Source organism: Euphorbia lathyris, chromosome 8 (genome assembly GCF_963576675.1).
Source record: "Euphorbia lathyris chromosome 8, ddEupLath1.1, whole genome shotgun sequence".
Classification (NCBI taxonomy): domain Eukaryota; kingdom Viridiplantae; phylum Streptophyta; class Magnoliopsida; order Malpighiales; family Euphorbiaceae; genus Euphorbia; species Euphorbia lathyris.
Window position 1 is genome coordinate 44,678,169 of NC_088917.1, and position 18,829 is coordinate 44,696,997.

Genomic DNA, 18,829 nt, shown 5'->3' on the forward strand with positions numbered 1-18,829 from the left:
GGACCAAACAACTGGGGAAATCCTGTTACGAGGCCCGAGTAAAGATGGGCTATATGTGCTTACACCCACCTTGAAGGAGGCACTTGTAGGAGAGAATGTGTCTTTTGAAAGGTGGCATGCACGACTTGGACATTATCAGAATCAGACAGTCAGTACACTTCTCAAAGGAAACAATCTATCCTCTTCAAGTTCAGTTAGCAATTGCTCTTTTTATCCTTTAGGCAAACTTGCTAGAAGCTCTTTACCCTCTATTAGTCGCTCTAGCACATTTATTTTTGAAAACTTACATCTGGATGTTTGGGGACCAGCTCTAGTTGTTTCTTGTCTTGGTCATCGTTATTTCTTAATTATCATTGATGAATTCAGTAGATTTGGATGAGTTTTCTGTTTAAAGAACAAAAGTGATGTTTTTTCAACCTTTTGTGACTTTTATGACATGATCTCTAATCAGTATAGTGCAAGGGTTAAGAATATTTATTCGGATCTTGGGGGAGAATTTCAAAAACTACAACCTTTTTTCAAACGACATGGCATTATACACAAAATTGCGTGCCCTCACACTCATGCACAAAATGGTATAGCTGAGAGAAAAATTAGACATGATGTTGATACTTGCCTTACTTTGTTAGCCAATGCATCTCTGCCCCTCAAATTTTGAAACTATGCCATGATCCACAGCATTAGGCTAATCAACTACCTACCCACCAAAATTCTGAAAAACAAATCACCCTATTTCCCGTTTTACAAGAAACAACCTACCTATAAGGCATTGCACATTTTTGGAAGTGGTATCTATCCTCTCCTTCGTCCATACAATCAGCACAAATTTGATTTTCGTTATAAGTTATGTGTCTATCTTGGTCCATCGGAGAATCATTCTGGGGATATCTGTCTTGAGTATGCCACCGGACCCATATACATATGTAAATTTGCGCAACACAATGAAGATGTGTTTCCTGCCTCAACAGCCACTACATCACCACCTTCATCTAGCAACTTGGGGGGTAAGCACATCATGTCAACTACCATCTCTACTCGGCCCGTATCTAGGTAATTTCTCTACTCCCAATTGTTGGAAATTAGGCTAAGGTATAGCAGCGGAAATATAAAAATTTTAACCTATTTCCATTTAACCCTAGGATCCGTTAATCGTTATTTCATATAAAGAGGGATAAGAAGAATTACCTTTTGATGATCAATCTACCGTTGTTAATGAAGTGCCCACAACTATTCTCCGAGTTTCCAAGCACGAAATAAAACACGGGAAGGTTAATTTAGAATCAACCGTTGAATAGCAACCAAAGTAGATTGCCTCTAATTAATCAACACAAGATCAAGGATAAAAGAAATAGATGAAATCAATTGATCGGAAAGAAGCCGTAGAAAATCTCGTCCTCGAACTAGGGGTGTCGAAATTCTCTCTCTCTCTTTAATGTAGGATTTCGAAAATCACTAGGGCTTACTCTCTTGGGGATTTCGAAAATCACTAGGGGAGGAGTATTTATAATCTCTTGTATCTAATCCCTAGTTAGATAGAATTAGGTTACTGAATAGGAATTCAATTCGGAATAGAATTCCTAATTATTATCTCATTATATATCTAATATATTAAGGATAATAATAATAACCTTATTGGATAATAATAGGAGTATTATAATCTAATTAAAACTCCTAACTTATTTATCTCTTAATTAATTTAATTCATAATCCTAATCTAATTAGGATTAACAAAATCAAATTAATTATTCATGTATTTAACTACATGAATTTCGACCCCCCCTTGGTCCATGGGCCTCATTGGGCTCAATTGGGCTTCCATCAATTAATTAACATCTATCTCTCTTTTAGGTTCCAAGTCTTATGTGTGACCCATTAGGTTCTTATTGCTTCTAGCCGTATGCAACGTTATTAAATAATTTTCAAAGAATTATATTTAATCTTTGCATAACGGAATGATGTACAGAGTATGTGATTAGCAAGTCCGTAATCATTCCCCCAGAGCTATAAGAAGACAGGTTGATTCTGTCGTTAACCTTTCCGTATTAGTTACAGTATAATTCGATCCTTTATCAACTACATCCTTGAACTGAATCTTATGACTATGGATGATGTCAAGTCACATATAGCGAGACGTTCGTTTTACTTGTACAGGCCGAGTCAACTCAAATAGATAGGTTAAGTGAAATCTGTATTTCAAGCCTTAAGTTATCACCTTGCAAGGATTTAGTGGTGAGTCTTCCACAAGCGATCCTTGGATGTATCTCCCATTTATCGGCAGTGATAAATGCTCAATCCAATATATAACGATCCCGCAATCACTTCCTGTGATACCCAACGTCTACTGTTCACACCCCAGAGTCATCTCTATTAAGGATCGTGTTACACCAGAGTCAAAGCGTCACATTCCGTAATCCAGAATACCAATTAATATTCCTTTGAGTCTGAGGATTAGTTATACCTATTAATAACAATGAGATGAACAGGTGACAAGGATGAATCTACCCATCCTGTTATCTCAAATCGGATCCCCAATCCTAATGAACAACTTTTCATCGGATCTATGTAACTATCCAGATATCTGTATATATGAAGCTTGTGAGATCAGCTTTCTGTCGGACAGAAAACATTGTTACATACAAGTCTCAACAGTGATATATCAATCCCAAACATATCACTTGACTTGGGGTGGTTTTAAGTTTATCAGTTTATTATAAAGTTTTGTCTCACTTCATGCTTGTATGAACACTTTATAGTCACTTTAAATAAACTTACGGATTTCCTTTTATTAGACTTTATTTAGTGCTTAAAAGGGATTGCCTTTATATAGTTGTAAAACATATATCTCATTAAAACAAATGATATAAAGAACAATTCATTTACATTAAGTTTGTATCCTAGAACAATTGTCTATAGGACACTAAACCCCAACATACTCCCACTTGGACTAAAGCCAATTGTTTCTAAAACTTATCCTAGTAGAAGTTAAATGACGATCATGTACTCTATAGGTTAAAGGCTTTGTCAACGGATCTGCAACGTTGTCCTCTATAGGTACTCTTTCTATTCTCACATCTCCTTTAGCCACAATCTCTCTTATGATGTGGTATCGCTTAAGGTAATGCTTGGACGCATTATGAGACCGTGGTTCCTTTGTGTAGATACCCATTTTTGTCCGGACCAATTTTTAAGTTTTTAATAAATTTCACTCAATTTTTGAACAATTCATGAATTATCCAGAATATATGGTATAATTTCGAAAATAATTTATTGTGGAAAAGTTGTGCTATTAAGGCTAATTTGTCATATTTCGGTATAAATCGATAAAAATATCGAATTATATTCAAAATGCGACTTAATAGAATTAAAGTATAATTTTAACCTTTTATGAATTTTATTCAAGATATGTTCCTTGTATTTTGAATAAAATTGAATTTGCTTGAATCCGAGTTATAATTTATTAAGGTTCAGATGTCAATCAATCGAATTAACATTTCAATGCTTATTTATTTGTCGTAAACTATATCTAGAAATGTCTATAGTCTGAATTGCGGATTATGATGTAGTATCGTATATTAAAGTTAAAGTTAACATTGACTTTGGTTACAATTTATATTATAATTAAACGTTTAGAATATAGTTGATTTCTAAATAACGAATTATGACAAATGGATTCAGAAATTGAGAAGTTAATAAATTAACGACAATTGAACGCTTAAAAATGGAATTTTCAGTAACAAATAAATATTGCATTATTAATATGAATATTTCTCTTATTATTTTTGTTTTTTACAGTAATTTTGACGAATCTGAAGACCAGCTCGCCAATGTCTGAGATACCCAGAAATTCCCGCTATCCCCAAAAAGCAAGAATATTCTAAAAAATGATCAAATCACGTTCAAATGACTGAGTTATCTCATTGCGGTACAACAAGTCCAACAAATCAGAAGTTCGGAGAACTATTCATACGAGTCCAACAAAATCCAAAGCACGGATAATTTTCAATTCAAGTCCGATTCCAAAGCACGGGTAATTGTCAGTTCAAGTCCGATATATTCCTGAAGCACGAATAACTATCAGTTCAAGAGCTCGGAATTTTGTCCGTACGAGTCCAACAGAGTCCGCTCGGGTCAAAAACAATTCAAATTCATTCCGGGTCCGCGTCAAATTCAGGCCAGAATTCATTCCAACGGCGTCAGTCTGCAAAAATCATAATTACAAGGAACAATTGGCATTTTTACCAAAAAAAATCAATAATTCAACAGAGATGATCTCATCCAGCAGGCATCCAGAAATTTCAAAATACAGAGAAAATGGGCAAGCAGGTTGACGAAACAACCCTCAAGGGTACAGAAGGAAATAAAGAAAAATGATGAGCAATAATTCACAGGCAAATTTCTTACTATAAATAGAGAGAGTCTATCACTGTAAAAAGGGGGATTTCTTTAAAGAGCTTCATCACTGTAATACAGAAAAAAGAGGAAAAAGGGGCAAGGCAAGAGCAACTTTTAGTAAAAAAAAAAACACTGAAAATCTTTCATCACTGTAATAGGAAGAGTTTTCACTGTAAAGAGGGGAGGCAAGGAAAAGCTCCTCCAATATTGTAATTCTCAGAAAAGCAATCAAAAGAGCAAGGGTAAATTCATTCGCAATTTACTCATATTCATATATATACGTACACATATCATTCATTGTCATCTGTTTTTCTTTCCTTTTTTTGTTCTCATTTCATCATAGAAATTAACCAGACAATAATCGAACCCCGCATTTAACCCCGAACACATTAAACGGAGAACCGAAGCACCCTCCAGAGCCAATAACGGCTCTGGTTGCGTCTTCGGAACCATTCGAATAGGGCTAAGGCTATCTCCTATATAAAACTCGAGTTCAGGACAATACGAAACAGAAATTAGAACCATATTGGGAAACAGTAGAACAAAAAACACGGCAAAGCCACCCAACACACCATTCTAAAATCAAGTGATTACAACCAAACATCAACCAATACAGTGAACCAAACCACAGCCGTCCTGAACCCGAACAAGCATAGCAAACATTCATCTAGCTCTTGAACTCTAGGAACTCAAGGAACCGAAAATACCAACTCAGCAAGCATTTAACCCAAAAAAATACCGAACACAGTCATAAGAGTTCTCGGAACTCAGGACGAAATCAAGAGAAATAGCCAAAACAGAGAAGGAGTAGAGAGAGAGCCATAAACCATAAAATTACCTTGCATGACGAGTTAGGAGTGGACCGGACCTCTTCAGGCTACTAAACTCTTCATCGGAGGCGGAAGTCGCCACCGCCATCACCGGAATTAGTCTGACAGAGCCTCCTACGGGCCCGAAACCAAACGAGAACCATAGACCCGGGTAAAGCGAGTAAACGAGTGAGATCGGCTAAGAAGGAGGCCGGAATTCATGGAGCCGAGGAGAGGGAGTCGATCGCCATAGGAGAAGTGAGGGGGAAGGATAAGTTTGCGTAAGAAGAAAGAGGAGGAGAGTTAGGGATCCAAATCTTGTGAAATGGGGATGGGTTAGGTGTATGTAGAATAGGATAAGACATGGGCTTTTTCTTAGTGGGCCGAAATTGTGGTGAGAATGAAAGCCCAATCCGATTTAATTAACACCTATTAGTCTAATTACATGGTTTCGTATATCGTCGACTCATGATAGCTAAACATATAGTTCGAATATTATCCTTTTAATAAACGTCGTAAATAAATTAGGCTAAAAAAAATATAATAATAAATAGGATTATTTCCTCCTAGGATAAGATACGGGATTATTCGGGATGAGATTAGTTCATGAAGCGATCATAAGTCATATCGTTGTTAATGAGAAATTAAATTTTTGGGGGTCAATTTAATCTAATGAAAATCACTTATTCGTTTCGTTTTATTACAAATTAATCATATCCCCATTTATTTAATTTTCCCGATTCATAAAATAAATGTAAAGGTCTCGGGTGTATGTGATACACACGACCTTGATAAAAATAAAGTTAACTCGAAAAAGGCTAAAACAACGCAATGCGTAGCCTTTTTAAATTGGTTTAAGTCAATAAAACATAATATAAATTCAACGATACGTGTGAGGATATTCTTCATTAGAAATTTTGCATTGGCCTTCGAATGCGCATAGGCAGCATATATTGTACTCGGAGAAATAACACGACGAATTTCGAGATGTCCCCTCGAGTCGACGTGGTTAATCAGGTTAATTCGGATCAATATGGAAACGTCATCCGAATCAATAATTAAAGTAATTCGAACTAATGTGAAAACGTTATTCGAATGTGCAACCAAGATTAATTGTAGTCGATGTGAAAACGTCGCTAGAGTTCGAGCTGTTCCCTTTAGATCTTCTATTCTATTTTATCGTATATGTGATATACGTAAGATCATATCGAACTCTAATTTAATAAAAAGAGATTATGTGTATGCCGCACGCGTAATTTAAAAACGAAAATAAATCAATTCGAGATGTTATCCCGAATCAATAAAAAATACATTAAACCAAATTGATTCGGATTGATGTGAAAACGTCATTCGAATTTGTAAACTAAATTAATTCGGATAGACGTGAAAACGTCATCCGAATTCATAACTAAATTAATTCGGATCGATGTGAAAACATCGTTCGAATTTATAACCAAACTAATTCTAATCGATGTGAAAACGTCATTAGAATTTAGCACTAAACTCAATAACCCCAAAACGCGCGAGTACCTAGTTTATATCGACAATTCAAAGCAAAACAAATAGCAAACACATGACATCACAATAGTACCGATACGTCGGGCGGGGTAGGGTGAGATCACATCTCTTCCCTACACGTAACCGGAAAAACGAACATTAAATCTCTCCAGAGACCATCTTTACCAAACCTAAACCGCACAGAGTCAATCCAAACAGATAGGACGACCAATCACGCCCGCATACGTATTTCCAAGTGATGATTGGTGGCGACTCGAAACCTTAAAACACGAAAAAGGCGGATCGAGCCGGCCACGCACCCCGACCTGCGTAAAAACCGGAAGCCAGGGTGCGACACTTTGCTTGCGCAATGGCTCCATTGTTATCACAATACAGTGTAATGGGATTTACAATGTCAGGCACCACACCAAGTTCTGTAATGAACTTTCTTATCCAAACCGCTTCCTTTGCTGCTTCTGCAGCTGCGATATACTCTGACTCGGTCGTAGAGAAAGCTACACTTCCCTGCTTGGAACTCTTCCAACTGACCGTGCCCCCATTCAAGATAAACAGGTATCCTGATTGGGATTTAAAATCATTCTCATCTGTGAGATGACTTGCGTCTGAAAATCCTTCTATTTTCAGATCACCTTCTCCGTACACTAGGAACATATCTTTAGTTCTTCTCAAGTACTTAAGAATGTTCTTGACGGCAATCCAATGCTCGTCTCCCGGATTCCCTTGGTAACGACTCGTTACAGATAACGCGAATGCTACGTCAGGTCTAGTGCATAGCATAGCATACATAATCGAACCGATTGCGCAGGTGTACGGGACTACAGCCATGCATCTTTTGTCATCATCGGTTTTAGGACATTGATGATTGTTTAACTTTACTCCATGTAGCATGGGTAAGTTACTCGTTTCGATTCAAGCATGCTAAACCGATTTAGCACCTTTTCAATGTATGTAGCCTATGAAAGACCAAGCAGTCTTCTCGATCTATTTCTGTAGATCTTTATACCAAGTATATAAGCTGCTTCACCAAGGTATTTCATTGAGAAGTTACCAGATAACCATACTTTTACCGACTGTAGTAGAGCAATGTCATTTCCCATTAATAATATATCGTCCACATATAGTATGAGAAATGCTATAGAGCTCCCACTTGCTTTCTTGCAAATGCAAGCTTCTTCGCAATTTTGTTCGAAACCAAATTTTTTTATGGTTTCGTCAAAACGCTTATTCCAGCTTCTTGATGCTTGTTTGAGTCCATAAATGGATCTCTGAAGTTTGCAAACTTTATTTGCATCCTTCGATATGAAACCTTCAGGCTACATCATATATACATCCTCAAGCAGGTTTCCGTTTAGGAAAGCTATTTTCACATCCATTTGCCAAATCTCATAATCGAAGTGAGCGGCAATTGCAAGCATGATTCTGATTGATTTGGATATAGCCACATGAGAGAAAGTTTCGTCATAATCAATTCCTTGCTTCTGACGATATCCTTTCGCTACTAACCTAGCTTTGTAGGTGCTAACCTTTCCATCCATGTTTGTCTTCTTTTTGAAGATCCACCTGCACCCAATGGGTATTATCCCTTCGGGTGGATCAACCAAAGTCCACACTTGGTTAGTATACATGGAATCCATTTCAGAATCCATGGCCTCAAGCCATGCTTTAGAATCTGGACTAGTAAGAGCCTCTTCGTAGTTTTCGGGTTCGTCGTCTAACACGGGAAGCTCATTATCATCTCCCCACTAGAAAACCATATCTAACTGGGAGTTCACGAACTCTTTGTGATCTACGAATAGGTGGCACTAGAGTCTCATCTAATGGGACTTCTTCGGGTACCTCAACCGCCTCTGTTGTTTCAGTCGGTGTTTCTTCTTCTTGAACTTCGTCAAGTTCAATCATGCTTCCCTTTTGTGTTTCTTCGAGAAACTCTTTCTCTAAGAAGGTTGCGTGCTTGGATACTATTACTTTCTGATCATCTGGATGATAGAAGTAATATCTCATAGTTTCCTTAGGGTATCCAATGAAGAAACATTTATCAGATTTCGAATCTAGTTTGTCGGATGCAATGCGTTTGACAAATGCTGAACAACCCCATACTCTCATAAATGAAAACACGAGTTTCCTACCAACGAACAATTCATATGGTGTGGAACTAGCGGATTTAGTTGGTACTCGATTTAGGGTGAAGAGGGCAGTTTCTAAGGCATAGCCCTAGAACGTCTTTGGAAGTAAGGCCATGCTCATCATGGATTGTACCATATCTAGTAGGGTACGGTTTCTCCTCTCGAACACACCATTGTGTTGTGGTGTATAGGGAGGTGTCCATTGTGAGCATATCCCACATTCAGTTAGATAATTCAGAAAATCATCTGAAAGATATTCGCCACCTCGATCAGATCGAAGCGTCTTTATTTTCTTTCCTAATTGATTTTCTACTTCATTCTTGAAGCATTTGAATTTCTCAAAAGCTTCTGATTTGTGCTTCATCAAGTAGATGTAACCATATCGGGTATGGTCATCTATGAAGCTTATGAAGAATCTGAATCCTCCTCTTGCTTGGACTGACATAGGACCGCATACATCTGAATGAATGAGTCCTAGAGTGTCTAATACACGCTCACCTTTATTGCTAAAGGGTGTCTTTGTCATTTTACCTTTTAAACATGATTCGCATGTTTCCAATGATTCGGGATCGATTGGATCTATAAGCCAATCTGAATGTAGCTTTAGCATGCGTCTCTGTTTTATATGGCCTAAACGACAATGCCACAAGTAAGTTGAATTATCTAGCTTATGTCTTTTGGTATCAATTGCAAAAACAGGAATTTTGTCATCTAACACATAAATCCCATTTTGTGATATTCCTGAAAAATAGAAGATCGAATCTCTATAAAAATCGCAACGTTTGTCTTTTATTGAAATATGAAAACCGTCGTCAACGAGACGGATAATAGAAATAATGTTTCTAGATATTCCTGGAATATCCTTAGGCTGCATCCGGTATCAAATACCAAAAGATTCAGACTGTGAAATTTCAATATAAAACATACCAGATGTTGAAGTCCCGGCTTCTTCCCCTTTCGAGGAAGGCGTACACCAACAGTTTCTTTTCCAATGCCCGTCTTCACCACAGAAGTGGCACTCTCCTTTGGGCTTCTTCACTTCCTTTCCCTTAGTTTTGTTGGGCACGGCTTTCTTACCTTTCTTGGGATGTTTAGGATTGGGAGAATTCCCTTTCCTCTTCTTTGATACCTCTATGACAAGAGCCGGTATGGCTTTGTCTTTCTTCATATTGGGCTCAACTGACTTGAGCATATTTGCAAGCTCTTCAAGAGAGGTTTGCAAGTCATTCATCTGATAGTTCATAATGAACTGTGAATAACTCTCTGGGAGGGATTGAAGAATTAAGTCTATGCTTAATTCGTTATCCATCGCAAATCCAATACTAGAAAGTTTGGTAATGTAGCCAATCATCTTGACACAATGTGTCATGACAGAAGTGCCCTCTTGCATCCTGCAATGATATAACAACTTGGATATCTCGTAGCGTTCGCACCTGGTCTGTTTCCCAAACAATTCCTTTAGGTGCATGATGATGGAATAGGCATCCATTTCCTCATGTTGCCTTTGTAATTCCGGTGTCATCGATGCAAGTATGATGCATCCGGCATGATCATCATCAGCCTTGTGCTTCTGGTAAGCATCAATTTCCTCAATGGGAGCATCATCAGCAGGGAGAGGGAGTATCGATGTATCAAGTACATACCCTATTTTATCGAACTTCAAAACGATTTTGAGGTTGCGATACCAGTCAGTGAAGTTTGAACTGTTCAACTTGTTATCGGTAAGTATATTTTGCAGATTGGTGTTAGTCATGATTTTATGAGTGTTTTAATTTAAAACTTGAGATGTGAGAAAGAGTAAACGTATGTTATTCATTTGCTTTAAAGTATATCAATCTAAATTTATAGGCCTTTTGTTTATTTTAGATTGCTCCCACTATTTTGCCAAATTAATAGCCCTCCATATTAATTCGAAGAATTTTGACAAATCCTTTAGTGAGCTAGGATCCTAACTCCTGAGATTTCGCCTTGAGTTTACTCAACAAGCTAGTCTCATTCATTAGGTAGATTCATGTAATCAATCACATCTTTAATGTGATTCCTATGTTATTGGGTTACTAACCACATTAGTAACTAATATGCTATTCATATTAATCCCAACTGTATTGCCCATTAGTTTATGACAACATGAGTTTACTCATCCAATTATCATAATCTAATTTAAGTATTACCCCATATTCATGAAAAATGATTTTCGATAATTCAGGTGTTACCGTAAGACCCCGAGCTTGAGTTTACTCAACAACCCAAAGGCCCTCAGTACTGCCGGCTGAATTATAATATTAGGGAGGGACAACCGATTTTAATAACTTGCTTATTTACTTAACTTTTTAATGAGGGATTTTATTTTAGGTCTCATAATCTAACTTAGCCTTGATTTGCTTTAGCATACATCAGACACATACATTGGCGTTATGGACATATCATCTAAATTATTCCGTCGAGCCAGAGACGGAATAAAAGGCCAAACCTAGGAAAATACTAACTATTACATATTTCTCTTTAGGTCCTCCGTCTTCTCCATGGCGCCTTGAAATTACATATTAATTTCTATACTACTAAAGAAAACTTCAATTGAATTGAAGGGAATCAGATGAGAGGAGAAATTACAATAGATAGTAGAAAGGCAGGACTCGCAGGCCCTATTTCAAAAATACCAAAAGACTAAAAGAGGGTCCAAATATGTCCATAACTCCAAACATGCATAGACTCAATTAAATAAATTTAATTGATTGATTACATAACTATCTTATGTAATATTTATGTTAATCACATTAACTTATCAAATTAACTTTCATCCAATTTTACTTCTAATAGTTTCGTATCTTTTATATTAATCTTTAGATTAATATAACTATATAAAACTTTAAATATGCACGTCCCAATTATTTTGATTTTAATTCATTTAACATTTTGATTTACAAATTGGTAAAACAAACTTTTAAACAAATTTTCATTCGATAATCAAAACAGAAAACTATCAATTTCTGAAACATATATATTTAAAATATATAAAAACCGATTTTAAACAATTTAAAATTCAAGTGGGTGTCGGGCCGGGCCCGAGAGTGGGCTGCTGCCGATTGGCGGCTGGAACACCGCTGCCTTGCGGCAGCGGCGGCCAGGCGCCGCGCGACAGCGGCCAATCGCGCCGCGAGGCGCGACTCGGGCTGCTGTCGTATATTTTTTTTTATATAATAACAATTTTAAATATATATATATCAGTTCTAAAATGGTTTTAAAACGATTTTCAGAAAATAGGAAAACCTACTATAGATTTCCTGTTTTATCTTTAGGATTAATAAAACTGATTTTATCAATCTAACTATAAAACTAATAGATTTTGTTATAATGATTATCAACCAAAATAATTAGGAACATACGCATAATCAATTTTAATTAACAATTAATTAAAACTTATTTATCTTTAGAATTAATTAATCAAAACAATTTGTTAATTAATCCTAACTATAAATATTTATTCAATCCTATTGAAAACTTCTAAATTTTCATATATGAAATAACGGATTCAACCTGGCTCTGATACCACTGTTGGAAATTAGGCTAAGGTATAGCAGCGGAAATATAAAATTTTTAACCTATTTCCATTTAACCCTAGGATCCGTTAATCGTTATTTCATATAAAGAGGGATAAGAAGAATTACCTTTTGATGATCAATCTACCGTTGTTAATGAAGTGCACACAACTATTCTCCGAGTTCCCAAGCACGAAATAAAACACGGGAAGATTAATTTAGAATCAACCGTTGAATAGCAACCAAAGTAGATTGCCTCTAATTAATCAACACAAGATCAAGGATAAAAGAAATAGATGAAATCAATTGATCGAAAAGAAGCCGTAGAAAATCTCGTCCTCGAACTAGAGGTGTCAAAATTCTCTCTCTCTCTTTAATGTAGGATTTCGAAAATCACTAGGGCTTACTCTCTTGGGGATTTCGAAAATCACTAGGGGAGGAGTATTTATAATCTCTTGTATCTAATCCCTAGTTAGATAGAATTAGGTTACTGAATAGGAATTCAATTCGGAATAGAATTCCTAATTATTATCTCATTATATATCTAATATATTAAGGATAATAATAATAACCTTATTGGATAATAATAGGAGTATTATAATCTAATTAAAACTCCTAACTTATTTATCTCTTAATTAATTTAATTCATAATCCTAATCTAATTAGGATTAACAAAATCAAATTAATTATTCATGTATTTAACTACATGAATTTCGACCCCCCCCCCCCTTGGTCCATGGGCCTCATTGGGCTCAATTGGGCTTCCATCAATTAATTAACATCTATCTCTCTTTTAGGTTCCAAGTCTTATGTGTGACCCATTAGGTTCTTATTGCTTCTAGCCGTATGCAACGTTATTAAATAATTTTCAAAGAATTATATTTAATCTTTGCATAACGGAATGATGTACAGAGTATGTGATTAGCAAGTCCGTAATCATTCCCCCAGAGCTATAAGAAGACAGGTTGATTCTGTCGTTAACCTTTCCGTATTAGTTACAGTATAATTCGATCCTTTATCAACTACATCCTTGAACTGAATCTTATGACTATGGATGATGTCAAGTCACATATAGCGAGACGTTCGTTTTACTTGTACAGGCCGAGTCAACTCAAATAGATAGGTTAAGTGAAATCTATATTTCAAGTCTTAAGCTATCACCTTGCAAGGATTTAGTGGTGAGTCTTCCACAAGCGATCCTTGGATGTATCTCCCATTTATCGGCAGTGATAAATGTTCAATCCAATATATAACGATCCCGCAATCACTTCCTGTGATACCCAACGTCTACTGTTCACACCCCAGAGTCATCTCTGTTAAGGATCGTGTTACACCAGAGTCAAAGCGTCACATTCCGTAATCCAGAATACCAATTAATATTCCTTTGAGTCTGAGGATTAGTTATACCTATTAATACCAATGAGATGAACGGGTGACAAGGATGAATCTACCCATCCTGTTATCTCAAATCGGATCCCCAATCCTAATGAACAACTTTTCATCGGATCTATGTAACTGTCCAGATATCTGTATATATGAAGCTTGTGAGATCAGCTTTCTGTCGGATAGAAGACATTGTTACATACAAGTCTCAATAGTGATATATCAATCCCAAACATATCACTTGACTTGGGGTGGTTTTAAGTTTATCAGTTTATTATAAAGTTTTGTCTCACTTCATGCTTGTATGAACACTTTATAATCACTTTAAATAAACTTACGGATTTCCTTTTATTATACTTTATTTAGTGCTTAAAAGGGATTGCCTTTATATAGTTGTAAAACATATATCTCATTAAAACAAATGATATAAAGAACAATTCATTTACATCAAGTTTGTATCCTAGAACAATTGTCTATAGGACACTAAACCCCAACACCAATCCTATATTATCTCCTTCACATTCGGTTCCCTGTTCCCAACCAACCACACCTGTCCACTCTGGGCCCCATCCTGGTACCCCAATTAATCCCTCTGACTCTGAAGCAACAAACACTGCTCCACTAGCTCCACGTCAATGTTTGTCACCAGTCATCATAGCTACATCAACACCAGTTTCTCATAACAATTCTGCTACACCTGTTGACTCTGTGGACATCGACACACCTGACATACCAAATGCAGCACCTCATGAAGAGTACACCATGCCACAAACACAGTCTCCTCCTCATGAAGCTGCACCACCTGCTCCTGTTCCTACTACAAAACCCCGATCTCGCACTGCATCCATGATTGGTCCACGCCAATATTATATGCAACTTCGACAGACGTCTCTTCATTCGAGGGGATGTTTTGAGGGACTCCTAGCTACACATCCAAATGGCACAGTGGATCCCACGTGTTTTAGCAAAGCCAACAAACAACCCGAATGGCACACGACAATGTCTGATGAGATTCAAGCTCTTCTTGACAATGGCACCTGGCAACTTGTTCGAAGACCACATGATCAATATGTCAACACTTCTAGGTGGCTCTTTCGCACAAAGAAGAATTCAGATGGAACCATTGATCGATACAAAGCTCGTCTAGTAGCACGGAGATTCACTCAGAAAGCTGGGATTGACTATAAAGAGACATTTAGTCCCATGATCAAAGCTACGACCATTCGGTCTGTCTTTGCCATTGCAGTAGCAAACAACTGGTTCATCAATCAACTGGACGTCTCTAATGCGTTTCTCCATGGAAACTTATCCGAAACAATCTATATGGAACAACCACATGGGTTCCGGGACAGTGACAGATCAGATCATGTATGTCTTCTCAAAAAGAGTCTTTATGGGTTAAAGAAAGCACCGCAAGAATGGTTCACACGGCTTCGAACATTCATCCTCTCACTTGGGTACAAGATGTCACATGCTGAAACTCTCTCTTCATCAGACGCACTGACACTGAAAAGACCTACATTTTGTGCTATGTTGATGATATCCTCATAACAGGTAACCATCCTGCACACATCACTAACACAATTGCAGCCATTGAACAGGAGTTTCACATTCGTAACCTTGGCAAGGCAGAATACTTTCTGGGAATCGAGATAAGATATGAGAAAGATGGCATTCACCTCTGTCAGGCCAAGTATGTGGTTGACATCCTCGATAGAGTAAAGGTGATTGACTACAAACCAACATTGACTCCCATGGCCACCACACCAACACTTTCCAAAGATCTTGGCATCAGTTTATCATCTGGAGATGAATACCGAAGCATTGTGGGAGCACTTCAATATTTAACATTCACTCGTCCTGCCATTGCATTTGTAGTTAACAAACTATGCCAGTTCCTGCATTGTCCAACTGATGAACATTGGAAAGGAGTCAAGAGGGTCTTACGCTATATTCAAGGCACATCCGATTTTGGCATAGTCATGTCTATCAAACCACCAGATCACATTCATTGTTACTCTGATAGCGATTGGGGAGGGTGTCCTGATGATAGAAGATCTACGGGTGCTTTTTGTGTCTACCTTGGATCCAGCATTGTATCATGGCAGACTCGCAAACAACCAACAACAGCTAGATCCTCCACCGAGAGTGAATACAAGGCAGTGGCAAATGCCACGACAGAGCTCCTATGGTTCAAATTGCTTCTCTCGGATCTAGGCTTCCCTCTACCCACCCCGGTTCTGAAGGAAAATAGGCTAACGTTTGGCAGCGGAAATATAAAAATTTTAACCTATTTCCATTAACCCAAGATCCGTTAATCGTTATTTCATATAAAGCGGGATAGAAAGAAGTACCTTTTAGAAGTTCTATCTACCGTTGCAAACGAAGTGCCCACAACTCTTACTTCGAGTTCCCAAGCACAAAACAAACAATTGAAGATCAAGTTAGAATTCAACCATATATAACAACCAAAATAGATTGTCTCTAATTAATCAACATAAGATCAAGGATAAAGAGAAAAGAGATATAATCAATTGAACGGAAGGAAACGGTGGATAATCTCGTCCTTATGGTGTGGGTCGAAAATTCTCTCTCCCAGTTTAGTATGTGTATTTCGAAAATTGTACATAAGGGGGTATTTATATTCTCTTGTATCTAAACCCTAGTTAGATAGAATTAGGTTACTGAATAAGAATTTAATTCGGAATATAATTCTTATTTATTATCTATAATTATATCTTAAATATAAAGATAATAATAGTAACCTTATAGGATAATAATAGGAGCAATTTAATCTAATTAAAACTCCTAACTTATTTATTCTTTAATTAATTTAATTCACAATCATAACCTAATTAGGATTGTTAAAATCAAATAAAATTATTCATGTATTTTCATACATGAAAATCGCCCCCCCCCTATATATTGGGCCTTAGTGGACTCAGTTGGACTTCCATCAATTAATTAACATCCGTTTCTCTTTTGGGTTCCAAGTCTTATGTATGACCCATTAGGTTCTTATTGCTTCTAGCCGTATGCAACTATTAAATTAATTTTCACAGAATTATATTTAATCTTTGCATAACGGAATGAGTACGCAAAATGTGATTAGCAAATCCGAAACATTCCCCCAGAGCTATAAGAAGACAGGTTGATTCTGTCGTTGACCTTTCCGTATTAGTTACAGTATAATTTGATCCTTTATCAACTACATCCTTGAACTGAATCTTATGACTATGGATAATGTCAAGTCACATATAGCGAGACGTTCGTTTTACTTGTACAGGCCGAGTCAACTCCAATTAGATAGGTTAAGTGAAATCTGTATTTCAAGTCTTAAGCTATCACCTTGTAAGGATTTAGAGTCAAGTCTTCCACAAGCGATCCATGGACGTATCTCCTATTTACCGGGAGTGATAAATGCTCAATCCAATGTATAACTATCCCGCAATTACTTCCTGTGATACCCAACGTCTGTCGTTCACACCCCAGAGTCATCTCTGTTATGGATCGTGTTACAACAGGATCAAAGCGTCACATTCCGTAATCCAGAATTACTAATTAACATTCCTTTTGAGTCTGAGGATTACTTATACCTATTAATACCAATGAGATGAACAGGTGACAATGATGAATCTACCCATCCTATTATCTCAAGTCGGGTCCCCAATCCTAATGAACCCCTTTTCATTGGATCCACGTAACTGTCCAGATATCTGTATATATGAAGCTTGTGAGATCAGCTTTCTGTCTCGACAGAAGACATTGTTACATGCAAGTCTCAGCAGTGATATGTCAATCCTAAACATATTACTTGACTTGGGGTGGTTTTAAGTTTATTAGTTTATTATAAAGTTTCGTCTCACTTCATGCTTGTATGAACACTTTATAATCACTTTAAACAAACTTATGGATTTCTTTTTATTAGACTTTATTTAGTTCTTAAAAGGGATTGCCTTTATATAGTTATGAAAACATATCTCATTAAAACAAATGATATAAGGAACACTTAGTAAGTTTGTATCCTAGAACAATTGTCTATAGGACACTAAACCCCAACATACTCCCACTTAGACTAAAGCCAATTGTTTCTACAACTTATCCCAGTAGAAGTTAGATGACGATCATGTACTTTCTGGGTTAAGGGCTTTGTCAACGGATCTGTAACGTTGTCCTCAGTAGGTACGTACTCTTTCTATTCTCACATCTCCTCTTGCCACAATTTCTCTTACAATGCGGTATCGCTTCAGGTAATGTTTGGATGCATTATGAGACCGTGGTTCCTTTGCTTGCGCAATGGCTCCATTGTTATCACAGTACATTGTAATGGGATTTACAATGTCAGGCACCACACCAAGTTCAGTAATGAACTTCCTAATACAAACCGCTTCCTTTGCTGCTTCCGCAGCAGCGATATACTCTGACTCGGTCGTAGAGAAAGCTACGCTTCCTTGCTTGGAACTCTTCCAGCTGACCGCGCCCCCATTCAAGATAAACAGGTATCCTGATTGGGATTTAAAATCGTTCTCATCTGTGAGATGACTGGCATCTGAAAATCCTTCTATTTTCAGATCCCCTTCTCCGTACACTAGGAACATGTCTTTAGTCCTTCTCAAGTACTTAAGAATGTTCTTGACGGCATTCCAGTGCTCGTCTCTCGGATTACCTTGGTAACGACTCGTTATACTTAACGTGAACGCTACGTCAGGTCTAGTGCAAAGCATAGCATACATAATCAAACCGATTGCGCTGGCGTACGGGACTACAGCCATGTGCTTATTATCATCTTCAGTTTTAGGACATTGATGATTGTTTAACTTTACTCCATGTATCATGGGTAAGTTACCTCGTTTCGATTCAAGCATGCTAAACCGCTTTAGCACCTTTTCGATGTATATAGCCTGTGAAAGACTAAGCAGTCTTCTTGATCTATCTCTGTAGATCTTTATACCAAGTATATAAGCTGCTTCACCAAGGTCTTTCATGGAGAAGTTACCAGATAACCATACTTTTACCGAATGTAGTAGAGCTATGTCATTTCCCATTAATAATATATCGTCCGCATATA

At 37.2% G+C, this 18,829-nt stretch overlaps 1 long non-coding RNA gene across 1 annotated transcript; it reads right to left on the reverse strand.

The window, feature by feature from the left end:
- Nucleotides 1-3,724: 3,724 nt before the first annotated feature.
- LOC136204132 (uncharacterized) lies at nucleotides 3,725-5,595 on the reverse strand. Its single transcript, XR_010675039.1, has 2 exons — nucleotides 5,231-5,595; nucleotides 3,725-4,198 (listed from the first exon to the last, which is right to left on the reverse strand). It is a non-coding gene; the product is annotated as an uncharacterized lncRNA (long non-coding RNA).
- Nucleotides 5,596-18,829: the final 13,234 nt, after the last annotated feature.